Source organism: Vanessa cardui, chromosome 6, assembly GCF_905220365.1.
Source record: "Vanessa cardui chromosome 6, ilVanCard2.1, whole genome shotgun sequence".
Lineage (NCBI taxonomy): Eukaryota > Metazoa > Arthropoda > Insecta > Lepidoptera > Nymphalidae > Vanessa > Vanessa cardui.
Genome location: NC_061128.1, coordinates 13,683,905 through 13,697,541, shown reverse-complemented (window position 1 = coordinate 13,697,541; position 13,637 = coordinate 13,683,905). Strand labels below are relative to the sequence as shown.

General features: G+C 31.7%; 1 protein-coding gene across 4 annotated transcripts in view; it reads left to right on the top strand.

Moving 5' to 3' along the window:
• Positions 1-13,637, top strand: part of LOC124530608 (afadin) — a 65,730-nt gene that overhangs the window by 853 nt on the left and 51,240 nt on the right. For 3 of the 4 annotated variants that reach the window (XM_047104841.1, XM_047104839.1, XM_047104847.1), the window contains exon 2: positions 3,027-3,095. The gene's annotated coding sequence lies outside the window, so the exon portion shown is untranslated. The remainder of the gene's footprint in view (positions 1-3,026; positions 3,096-13,637) is intronic. The other variant, XM_047104840.1, reaches the window with a different exon arrangement.

Below are 13,637 nucleotides of genomic sequence, written 5' to 3'. Positions count from 1 at the left end.
TACCAATATTTAACGTTCTAAATACTTCGTAACAAACTACCTTTGTTTTAAAAGTTTATATTAATATGACACACTTGTATAGAAAATAGTATATATATATTTTTTAATTATGCCTGCTACTTACTTACGGTATATATATTTCATTTATTATATATATTATATATTACAAATTTTGTATCTATTTTGGATAATTCTACTTAAGGAAATAATAATCTGTAGCTGTAACTAAAATATTTTCTCACAGAAAGAAAATCTCATAGTCCTTGATGCAAATTGAAAGTAACTGAAGTTACGACAGTAATAAATATAAATTAATATATATAAATTATTTTTTTTTAAAGAACAATCTAACCATTATTTGTAATTGATTCTTAAATTTAAATATATATTTTTTAATGAGGATTTAGGAGGATGAGGGATTACTATTTAGCTTAGTTGAACATACATTTTGATTTATATACTATTAATCAATGAGTTTGTGATTATAGTTAAAAATAATTATATTAAAACTTATGAATTTTTATATTTACTGTACCTCCACTTATATGAGAAAAAGGTTCTAAAATAGCTAAAGTAATATAAAAAGGTAAAGAATGTTTTATGTATGTTACATAGCTCTATGGCAACAGTACTAAAATTATGAAAACATGTTTTTGCATTAGTACTAAAGGTTTTCAGTATTTCAATTTTAAAACACATCTAATAATTCCAAAATTATTTGGATTCTAAACATCTATGAACTTCTTTAAAAATGTGAAAAACACCATATATATCCATTCTGTTTTAATTATTTGATATGGCTCAATCTTTTGTTTATAAAAACTTGTTTGTTTGTTGTAGTTAGGACGTATTTTAGAATGTGTGTATTTTTGTTACATTTTTGTTAGATAAGTGGTAGGTAGTCGTCACCCTCATTTGAAGTCACTGGCAATGCGATAAAGGGAATTATTGGGGTTAATTGATGAACGAGGTTATAAAAATGAAACCGTATTATTGTGTCATATAATCAAAAATCAAGTAAAAATTGTTAGTGTTCGATTATTTAAATATTAAAAAAATATTGGATATTGTAAACCAGAATAACATACTTATCAATGTCATCAAGGTTACTGGAGTAAACATATATCAGATATGTACTCAACGTTTTACATTGAGTGAAAGAACAGAGATTTTGTTATTGTCGATGTACAACATTTATCGAAATATTTAAAAAATCCATTTCTATTAGACGTTCCTAACAAAATTTTGGTAATAAAAATGATCGACTTCATATATTTTGAAATGTCGACACCCCATCTATATTGCGGAAAACAAAACAGCCTGAAGTTATTTTAAAAAGTTTTTCATTCGCAATTTACCTACACTTTTGTCATTTTTGGTTTAAAAATATTTTTACGTTGGATTTTATTTTGGTTGTAGGCTATCTGACTTAACGCCACAACCCTCAAAGATCGAATTTGCAGCCGTAAATGAGACGGAAATGTAATTTAAAATTTATCGCAGGGAAATTCAATTTCTTTTGATTACATTCCGCGATATAATAATTTATAATATTTAAAATGATGAGAACATTATAAACAATTACGTTTTATGTAATGACGGTGAAACCAATGGGTTTCACTGTAATATTTGAACAAGAACAGACTGACTGACAATGGATACCACTGTTATAATATTTTGTATGGTAATTGTAAGGCCCACATAAGTTTCATTGGTCTTGAGTCATGACACGTGCCGTGATCCATCGGTCGTGTAGCATTGTATTGAATGACTATACGTACGCGCGCCCTAAGCTGTGTTTTGCATTCTAATTGGCTTTGTAAGGGATTTCTGCAGTGCGTGACATAACGTAAACAGTTGGATTAACTGCCTTCTTTTCTTAACCATAAGGAACATTTACGAAGCGTAAAATCACTAACATATATAATCCAAGTATAAAATTTATTATAATTGTATCTTTAGTTAAGTATTGAGAAACCCGTTTTCATTACACGAGGTACATTTAAAAAAATAAACGTTAGTGAAGCAGTGTTTTATACGAAGGCATTTCCGTTGCCATTATAAATATGAAGTAAGTTGAATAAGTAGCAAATATTTTTTCAAATTTTAAGACCCCACAGTACATAGTTTATGACATTATTCACGTTCGTCGAAGTCCTTTAAATATGTATTTTAAACAATGCATTAATTACTATTTGCAGGAGTTTGTTATTTAAGATCAGTATATACGCGATGAACTTCCCACATGAGAAAAAATGCGTTGATTCCAATGTTATGATCGATGAATTTAATATTGAGCAACAACGATTTGTCCATTCGGTCGTTGCCTCAATGACTCAGGTGTGCTAAGGCCGGTAATATCTATTGTGCGAACTTTATCGTAGATACTATGTATAGGTATTGGACTTAGATCTATGTAGTGAATTCTGCTTTAGAAAAAATTATTAAATTGCTTAAAATAAAACAAAAAATGAACTACATAAGATGTATTTAAATAAGTGTAATAAATATTATGTTCTTACGAAAACAATAGATAACATGTAATCGTAATTCGTACGAAATGTCAATGACACTAAAATGAAATAATTAGGTACCTTATTACTTTTTGTGTGATAGCGAAATGTACTCAAGTAAAGTACATATTAAGACTTCCAATCTATTGCTTTTGTTGTGTCTAGGGAGTGTCTAGTAAATAAAATATGAGTCAATAAAATCGCCTCATAATTATTGATGAAGATATCACGTTAGAAAAACACACAAAAAGAAGCAAGAACTTTTTCACACTAGCACTACTTAACGCTAACATTTTCGACACCATATTAAGAAAAAAATGAACATCACTCATTGAATTCGATACTTGGTACTCAGGTCAAAAGAATTTATCATGGGATACGTAACACTGGCCTGCAATGTCGGTTATTATCAATTAAGGCCATTACTGCAACTGCGCTGATGACTGACACTATTAACGCACTGTTAATTTGTTCATCGAATGATATGATAATTCAAATATTAACTTGTTTCAGATAGTATGGTGTAAATAACTTCTACACCATTTGCTGTTCTCCAGATAATATTCGACAAATTCCAGTAGCGTAAGTATTTTGACTATCTACGTGTTTCTTTAGGTTAATTACCGACAATTTTTTAAGGTTGTTTTTTTAAATGTTTTCAACTGTACTTTCGCAGGTGTTATAATGCATTTGGGGTATTTATATGTCATTAGAAATTTTATCGATTCGCGTCCGTAATTTGTACTCTTTACTCGATATAATATATTTTTTTAATGTATAAATTTGACAACTTGATGTATATTTGCTGCAATTCGCGCATTAATCGTATGCTAGTGGGTCAAAGCTGGTTGGATGTCCTGAATTTTTAATCAAACCATTAAGCTGCTGCTATGTCGGCGCCGTGCGCTTTTCTCTCGTTGATTGCGTCTTTTTACTTTCTCACGGCAGTTTCTACGTGAGGGACATTTCTATCAACGAAATGCTTGCGGCTGACGTGGGTTTGAAGTTACCACTTTCTTTCTGTATTAAATGTTTAGTTTTACTTATGAAGACTTCCGTTAAAAAACAAGAGAACTTTATTATAAAAGTTCTGAGAAACACTACAAAGTATATGAATTTGTGGAATTTTGCAGTTTATTAAGAAACAATAAATATTATGTATCGAAAGAAGTATCACCGTTAAAACGTAAACGGCTGAATCTTAATACTATTATTAATAATGGGGTTTCGAAGTGATACATTGTATACATTAAGCGGAACAAAGAAATGAGCGTTGAAAGCCGAAAGGTATACAATAGAGGTATAGTACCATCATCAGGGCCGATTGCTTCTAATTCAATTAGTCTGCAAGTGGAACGCGTCTAGCTTACTCGCTGACTGGTGTGTCGGGTATTATGAATCGACTCTTATTACGTTACAAACATCGAGAAAAGCAATAGAGGTTGCTTGTACAAAAAAAAACTGCATTTATTTAAGTTAAAATTATAATACATTAACATAAATTAAACACTTTTATTTTCTTCCACTGCTGTTAAACTACCTCGGCCACCGGTTTTAAATGTAGATTATATTTTAAAGCGAGAAAATAAATGGTCATTAAGTCATGTCAATGTTTTAACACACATTTAAAAAGTACATTTATGGTATAGAATGTTGTAATAAAGCCATTTTTTAATGTATAATGTTTTACATTAGTTTAGTAATAATAAAATAATCTATAATACTATATTCAACGAAAAGGTTTACATTGAATTGAGTGATTGTTTAGAAATAATTAAAAAATGTAGATACCCTATAGCGGTAACAGTTGTGAGAAGTCTTCTCACTTACGAGCCATAATCTAATAGTGCATTTATCGATTCCAACATTCCAAGCATTCCATGTAGCTCAAGGCGTACGGTAAATAGAACTTGGCAATCGATTACAGGTTTTTTCTGTGGTTGGATCTCTGTTCAATTAAGTCTTCTATTACCACCAGTATCACAGTGTCACCGAGCTTATAGTCTTGGAAAATTATTTAAAGTAACGTTAGAATACACGAGTAACTATACGAGTTTTGCTGAGCAATTAAAAAATACCCATTAAAGGTTTTTAAATTGATTTTGGATAATCGTATGTATATGTATATGTGTATGTGAATATATAATCGGTGTGTATTGATATAAGGATCTTATTTGCAAACGAATCTTATGTGCAAGAAGCACTCGAAAAACATGTGATTCTTTGGTATAGTATTCGTAGTATTATATTTTGTATAAATATTTACAATCCTTTCGATTAATTAACTCTCAGGTATGTTTTGGTTTGATATTATGGCTGGATGGATGATGTCGCGCAAACATATTTTAATTAATAATAAAAACACGATCGTTTCACGGTGTGTGCTCAATCATTGTTTAACATTATAACCTTCGTTTTTGAACGTACAGAGTTATGATTTACGAACGTGCTCGTTCTGTTATTTCATCATAGTGCAATTGGATTATATAGTCTGCATCCCTTTTCTCAATACTAATAATCGCCCGTAAAACATATTTAGCAGATCACCGAGGCCCAACAGTTCTGTTGAACAATAGCTTGTAATAGTATGTATTTCAATTCTGAACATCACTGACGTAAGATTTGTATTGTCCGATTTTATCTTTTAACTTCACTGGATTTCGATTCTGACGAAATTTAAATTTGCCTAATTTCCTTTTTAGGTCGGACTACCCATTACCTTGTAGTATTACAGCAATAAAGTGAAATCTCTTTAATTGATTGCTAACTGATAATAATATAATTAAATTGATTAAGAATAGAATTTTCCACACAAAGACGTGTTGAAATGAAAACATGAACAGAGATTACTTAAATCCAAAAAGTCATTTGGCATCCCATTCTTAAAACACTTTTTTGCTTAAGCTTATTCAACGAGTAAAGAATAATGGGTTTTTATAAAAAGGTCAAAAATTAAGAGAATATAAAAATCAAAATTGTTGTGTTCATAAAAAAAGTAATTAGGGAGTCGGTCGAATACGAAATACTAATAAACCGAATAACTCTAATATCGAATGTGTCTTGGGGATATATCAGACTTTTTTTGTACCGATACTTATAAGAATATTTCCGATATAATGTATGTGTGTCGAGCCAGCTTAAATTACTATTTAAATGATTTTTTTGCCTGGACTGGATTTTGATTACGGTTAAAAATATTCTATGATTTTCATCGGCAAAATAATTTCAGTATCAACTTACTGTGGTATTGGAGTTTTTATGGACAAATGCGTGAGACAATACGCTGCTGCACGCTTTGGTGCCTGGCTCCGATCACCCCATAAACCTGTGGTCGATATCCCGACTCAATCATTACGTTTTTATTATTACCCCGTCTAAAATGTCGTGAAGGATAATGTTGTTTACTTTTAATATTTGCTAAGTTATAGATCAAATTGTTCGGTAAATTTTCTCAGATATTTCTTCTTACTTTGTTTTGTAAATATGTAAATAAGTTATGCATAGTATGGTAGTTTACGTTTAACATTGTCGTCAATCGGTCACGGTCATTCGTAGATCGCGGACAAAAGCCGAAGTTTGTAGCGTCTCGTTCTCATTGTAAGTCCGTAGTTCGGATTCGAGAGTTAAGTGGCCAGACGTGGCGGTGGCACGCCAAGTCGCGAAGCTCTCACTGACGCACCGGAACGAAACCCGACTGCTAACAACTGCTGCCCTACTATCACTTTGCCAACAACTCTCTAAATATAAAGTTACATTTGCGAGATTTTTTTTTACTGAAACAGATTAGATTTGCTATCAATTTCTGGTTATTTCCTCGAAATTTAGGACACAAATTGTACAATTTTGTTTTAAGATATTTAAGAATGTTTATGACAAATAAACAGTTGAACCGTAGATTATAAATTAAATTAATTACTTCGTATTTTGTCACAGCTAGTGCACATTGTTATTAAATAAATTGTTTCAAATTGTTATCGAATTTTTAATAATAAGAAACATATAAAACACCGATAAACATGTTTAGCTGTCGATGAATTGTATACTAAACAAAGTGATAATTGTTTGTACACGGGAGTATTTTAACGATTCAAGATAATCTTGATCAGATACGAATAAAACACCTTATGTACGAACATACGATAGAGCGAAATGTAAGCAGTAATTTAAATCTATCGAGTAATGGAATGTGCATTGTGCATGTATCTTGTGACAGGTGCACTAGAATGTAAATAAAAAACCGTGTTAGCGATACCTACCCGGGATAATATTTTTAATGGTCATTTGCAAAAGGGGTCGCTCTGTATAGTTTCAAATGTACACAATCCTATCAAATTATTTTACTTCTTAACTTTGAAATATGTTAAAAACGTAAGTTACGCCTTTATCTCCTAATGTATTGTGGGTATGTTTATTATGGTTAAAACATTTAAGAAACGTTTCACGTATGGAATTCAAAAAAAAAGAAATCGTTAACAGTATAATAAAACAAAATGATCCTGTTTTAAAGCGTTTAATTTATTAAGGGCTTTGTAAAATGAATTTGAATTTAAAGGGTATTTAGTGAAGTACTCTGTCGACTCGACTACTAGCGTGCCTTCTATATGAGTCATATCCTACCTTTAGCTCCATGCTATTGCATTCCATTTGTGTAATATACATTGCGACCTCTATTCTATAGGTTATAAGCTAATTTTTATTAATACGCATTGGAAATTTGGAATTATCTTACTCGGTTTACAATGTCGCTGTACACATCAAAGATGGTACCATTAGATTATAAATGGTGCTCTAAAAACTTGTTGACCCCAGGCAACAAGGGCAACAAAGCGTTAATGCAACTGTGAGAGCAGGTTTTATAACGTTCGGACGCGTCTTAGATAAGGCGTGGGTTGGATGCATCGGCGACAATTACAGAGTGCACTACGCTGCATACATTTGTATTACGTGATTCTATAACAGTAATCAGTTACATAACCTACATGGGAGTCTTCACACAGGGCTCTTGTTCTCATAATTATTTCACACCGCTCGCATCATGCGATCGTCGTACGAATCGCAGACATCAAGTTTCACGATTCCCGTAACACGATTTAGACGAACACAGTCGTACGTATCGTTTACGTGTGTGCGTTTGTGACTTGTCACAAGATTCGCTGTGCATGAAGAAACCGCTAGGATGACCCGGCTATTACCATATAATAAGACAATTTTATCATTAAGTATTTCATACGTTTTATTCGTATATATTAAAAAGCGTTACACTCTGATTTTAAAAGATGGTTATCGGACTATTGGTATAGGTAATATGTGTTAATGTTAAAATAGATGAAGATGATGGATGTTTAAGGCAAAGTTAGAGCTAAGAAAAAGTGTATTGTGTGATGGATGACATCTATTAGATTACGAGAGATGAAAATGTAAGTAAAATACAAAATCAATAAATGACCCACGACAACATAAGAAAACAAAATTATAATAGTCATCGTAATATTTATACAGGTAAGACTTTTTGTCTGTTTTTGTAGATTCACGCAAAAACTACTGTGTCAATCGATACTAAACGTTAACATTATGATAGGTTGTAATTATAGGCTGAAAAGATGTCAATGAAGACGGATAGAAAAATCTTGGTCTTTGTTTTTCCCTAACGATGCAAAATCATATTATATTCATCTCTTATGGACAGTCACACAAGATATTGTATAAATTAAAATTATAAGTAGTTTAATGTTCACAATAGTGTTTAGTCGTATTTATCATATTATTCGATTTAGATTTGAAATTGTTTGTGAACTTTGCAATTTGGATCGGTGTTCGTGTATCGAAAAGATATTTAACAGTGTTTGAATAAACGAAAAAGAAAAATATAATAACTAGCACAATAAATACTCCTATTGCCAAAAAAATGTCTAATTTTAGTGATAAAAATGTATCGAAAATATAAGCCTGTTGCATACATCTTCCTGATAGACAAGGCAGCCGTTCTTAACGGAGATTAGCCAACTACGCAGAAAATATATTGCACAAGCAGCATGTCCGCTGACAGGCGCACTGTCATAATCAGACACGACCGGAAAGAGTTCAGGCGCAGGTCCAACGGCTCTACGTGCTATGGTACTCGTTACATCACATTTGTGTGAGCTCACTTAATCGAACCACATATAGCTTAGATTTATGATTAAACAACAAAAGTACGAATTTCCTTTTGATTTGCCATTGTCAATATACATATTATTGACTGGCAACGTAAAAGGAAATTCGTCAATAAATAATTATCATTACATAGTATAAAACAAATCTGTACCCTCTTGTCACAAAGATAGCCGCTTACCGCTGACTGTCCCTATGTATGCTTAAATCTTATAGTAGTAGTACATGCATAATATAGTAAAGAAACACTGTCAATTTTAGATGTTTCTAATGTGATGTCGTGAGCAAACAATTTCTGTAGTATTTTAAATTTCCTCAAAACGATAAGAATATCTTTGAAGTTACTAGCTACATTAAAATTGTAAGCACATTTTTGTAGTGAACATTTTTAAAATACCAATGGTACGGTGAAGTGTTTTGGTTCCAAGGGTCGGTGTAATGTTGCGATACGTCCACTTGTTACGCCCCTATGCACTTGCTGCGGGGGTCGGTGCTCAGTTCACAGTTTTTGCACCCCTTCATTACTAAACTTAATTCGTTCCCACGATACGCTTAAAGCCACGTTTACGTCGACGTTCATAAATCGCGTTATTTTCATTTCTGACACACAACATTTTTTTTTAAATGTGATTAAATACAGACAAAGATGTGTATACGTACTGAATGTTGTTAAAGTTTATAAAATCAATCTAAGTGTTAAATAATTTAACACGTTCAATTGAAAGTCGGCTCAGAAGAAATAATTTTAATTTCGTCGCTCCGGTTCGAATTGCGCTTCTGTTGATTGTTAAATGTCGAGTTATTAAATGGAAATGAAAAAGAAAAGGTCATACTGATGAGGATATTTATAAAAGTAGCATTAAATGTCATAATGAAAAATAGCGTTGCTGCAGTAATAAATCTTCTTTTAAATATTATTATTATAACCTTTTTAGTAATTCTTCTATAGTTGTTTAGGACAATAAAATTCAGCCTTTATTCTTTTAGGTATTGTTCTTCGTCTTATCATTACATTATGTACATGTGTTTTAAATTGTTTAAATTAATATGTGTTTCAGTTCACAATATTACGAATTATTTGTGTAGATATTTGTATACCCCGTGTAATAATCGACCAATGTGCAAAATTTTCACATATGGTGCTTTTGAAAATTGAGACTTACTAACTTAACTTAAAATATAATTTCACATAATACCATTTAGGCGCTTAAGCCTCTTTCCAATGATCATATGTATTTATTATTTGAATGCTTACCTGCAGGCTTATTCTGTATCAACTCAACTTGTATATATCATTCGTGATATGAAAAAAACGACTAAAATAACGTACTTTTTTTTTGCGTGTATCCTTTAAATGTTACGATTATGTTGGAATCTAGCGCATACAGCTTTTTGACATTTCACGATCGTTTTTCTGTGCGTGAGTTTTGGCTTTTTTTTTTATAGATTAGCTCTACTCATCATCCAATACAACTCTTTCTCCAATCATCATTTTTATGGCTTATCAAATAGTTCTACACATGAATTTAACGTAAATATGATAATGGATTATATTTTTTTTGTAAATTGATAAATGGTAATGAGAACATTGGCACGGTAGAGTAGATAGGATAGGTACGGTAGATGATATACGAAAGGCGGTAGGCAGGAGCTGGATGCGAGTAGCCGGAGAAAGACCACACTGACGTGCACTTGGAGAGGCCTATGTCCAGCAGTGGACAAAAACGGGCTGATGATGTGATGTGTGATGTGAGAAAATCGGAAATTGACAATTCATCAATGATTTTTTTGTTTGCATTATCGGGCCAAAGTATTTATCGAATGATACTTTGTAATTTAATTGGTTCTATTTTATTTTGAACTCGTATTAATATATTAATACAGTGTATTTGGTTATGTTATCTGAAAAATATATTTAAAACGTAATTTTTTGAACAATATTCTGCACTCAAGCTCAATATTCAAGACGAAATCCTCTGAAAATTCCTATACAATAACATACATTTTAATAATTAAAATGTTATTGATTTCTCTTAGAACAAGTGATACAAAAATCCACTCGTGAGTAAGTCGTTATAAATCTTAATTAAGTAGATTAATATAAGAAATAAAAATATCTTGTATTGCAGTAATTGATTCTGTCCAGTTAACATTTTCTACGTGTTTATTTGTCAATATGTAACATAGTGTATATGGAATTAATATACTTATGAGAAGGAACAAGGTCGGCGGCCAAGCGTGAACTTCCGACACGATTGACAACTTCTTGCCTATTGCAAAAGTAGATACTATTTTAAAATAGAACGCGTAAATAATACTTGACACTTTTATTATTTATAACATGTACAACAGAATATATAATAGAAATAAATTATTATGTCACCAGCTGCTTACCTTTCCGTCATATCCCTGTTATCCCGTATAACTTTGTAGTACTTTGTAGTGGGTGCTTCAGTAACAATAAGACTTAAGACAATGAAGCATTTTATTTTGTAAGTTATATGCATTTAATAATTAATAAACAACAACAAGACATTCGTAAACGGTACAGTTAATTTATTAGGCTGACGTTTTCTTTAATGCTATTGTGTTATGCTACGTGTGCATTTGCGTTTTATTTCAAAAGGATCTCTTCCAGTCAATTTTATCGTGGGAATAATAGCTTGAAAAGAAATAACACGCTGTATAAATATATTATAAATAATAAAGATAATAAGTACGAAAAACTTGTAGCACAGATCAACGTACTAGTCGTTACTGTATGTGCCGGCAGGTGTAATCGTTAAAACTTAACGTCTTTTTATGTTCATTAATTTTTATTTTTACAGTTTCTTGTATTCCTTAATATTTCCATTGTGCCAGTATTAGCCAATACGACTTGTTCCTAAAAATTTCAAATATAGTAATTTGCTATCACAATCATCTTGATGAATAATCTGCATTTATCGCTGGAAATTGATAATGCGTTATGTTCGGTGTATTTGAATGCAAGTGTATTAAACAATGTTTGTGTGTAGTTTCATCGTCTAAGAAAAAAATTACGTATATGAATAAATCACAGCTGATATCCACTCACGCTCAGTTACATAGCTTGAGACTGAATTTATATTCATTCGACACGCAGTTATAATAAATTTTGTTATTTATCAAGATTTACTTTCATTGAGCTATAATGTATGAACTGTTGAGTCTAACGAATATTTAACTAATTGAACACGTATGTTCGCTCGTACATCGTAGGGAGTCGAATAGCGGAAGCGGCTTTAACCATAACAACGCTGGCTACGATTACTACCGGTACCGGCCAACGGATAAAAGTGAAACAAACACGTTTCCAAGTAACCAAAATATTATTTGTTAATACAACCAATGACTTCAAACGTTGATAACAAACTAACATGGTTATATTAGGCTCAAGGTGAACGTTATAAATTTCATTTAATTATAATAGAAATTTAATGAAATTGTAGATATTAAAGTAAAAGAAGTTATTATTTAAGACATTATATAGTTTAAAACAAAGTCACTTATTGCTGGCTGTGCCTATGTATGCTTATATCTGTAAATTTCCGCAACGGATTTTGGTGCAGTTTTTTTAATAGATAGAGGGATTCGAGAGCAAAGTTTTTGCATAAAATATATGGACAATATTGTCAATAAACATTGTAACAAATAAAACAAGTATAACAATAATTTAGACTCTACTATATTTAGTACCAGCATTGCACTCGTGTGAAGCTGATAATTAAATAGTTTAATTATTTTTGGACGACATGCTGTTAATGTTTACTTGTAAATGACACCTGCATTTTAGTTAATTGAATAATGCTTTATATGTATGATGAGATATAATAACAAATAGAGTAAAACAATAGCTCTTGAAAATGTTAGTGAAGGCAGCTATTGAATAGCTCACCTCGTATTGTATTCGAATGAAAGGGAATGTTAATATCGTTTAGGAATTTGCGGCAACATTTTCCCAATATTTACAAGAGGCGAGCAATTTACGGCGTCGATGTTCGTTCGGTCCATATTCTATTCCAACGGGCCATATGTTTACGTTATAAATACAAACACGCGTGTAGGTGCGCCGTGCGCCTGCTCATGACGAATGCCAGTTACCGCCCACTTGTAGTATTTTCTTATTTTCACTGCTATTGATACACTAAGATAAAAGAAACTGATAACGCTTAGTATCATCGGTCAGGGATTTTGTAGTGTCAGCTATTCTCTCAATGTTTTGATAATATTATTATATAACAAAACAAGTCAAAGAAAATTCTTCAATTTGATTTAGTGGATAAATGAGTTATGTAATTATACGTGTGCTAATTTTTGGGATAACCTCTTGATGTATTGTCGTTAATTGTAAAACAGTTAATTATAATAACTATACTGACCTAACCGGAAATCGGAACCGATTCCAAAAACAACTGATTAGGTACTGTTCCAAATTATTAAATTCAAATTAATTACAAATATTGCTTTCATCTAATATATGCCGAGATCTTGCTGGTTTAACATATTACGCACACACATGTATACATATGACATATGGCTACTAAAATACGCTATTTCTTTAGGAAGGAATTTAGTAATGAGACGTGCCTTGGTTCATTGTGCCGTTTCTGATTCTAATTATTGTTATGGCAAATTTAGCGCTTGAAAAGTTCTGCTGTCATTCCGTATCTCGGTCGGAATTTCGTAACCGTTACTTTCGAAAAGTATCCATAATTGAAATCATTGGACCATTTCGGCTTAATTTGCTATTGTTTTATGTTAGTTGCTGATTATTCGTTTCTTGATGGTAGGGCAAACCCACTAATCAGATAGTCTATGCCAAACACCAATACTTAGTATTGTTGTGTTCTGGTCTGAAGACTGAGTAATCCAGGGTAACTACAGGTACGAGGGACATAAAATCTAAGTTCCCAAGGTTGGTGGTACATATGCGATGTAAGGATTAGTTAATAT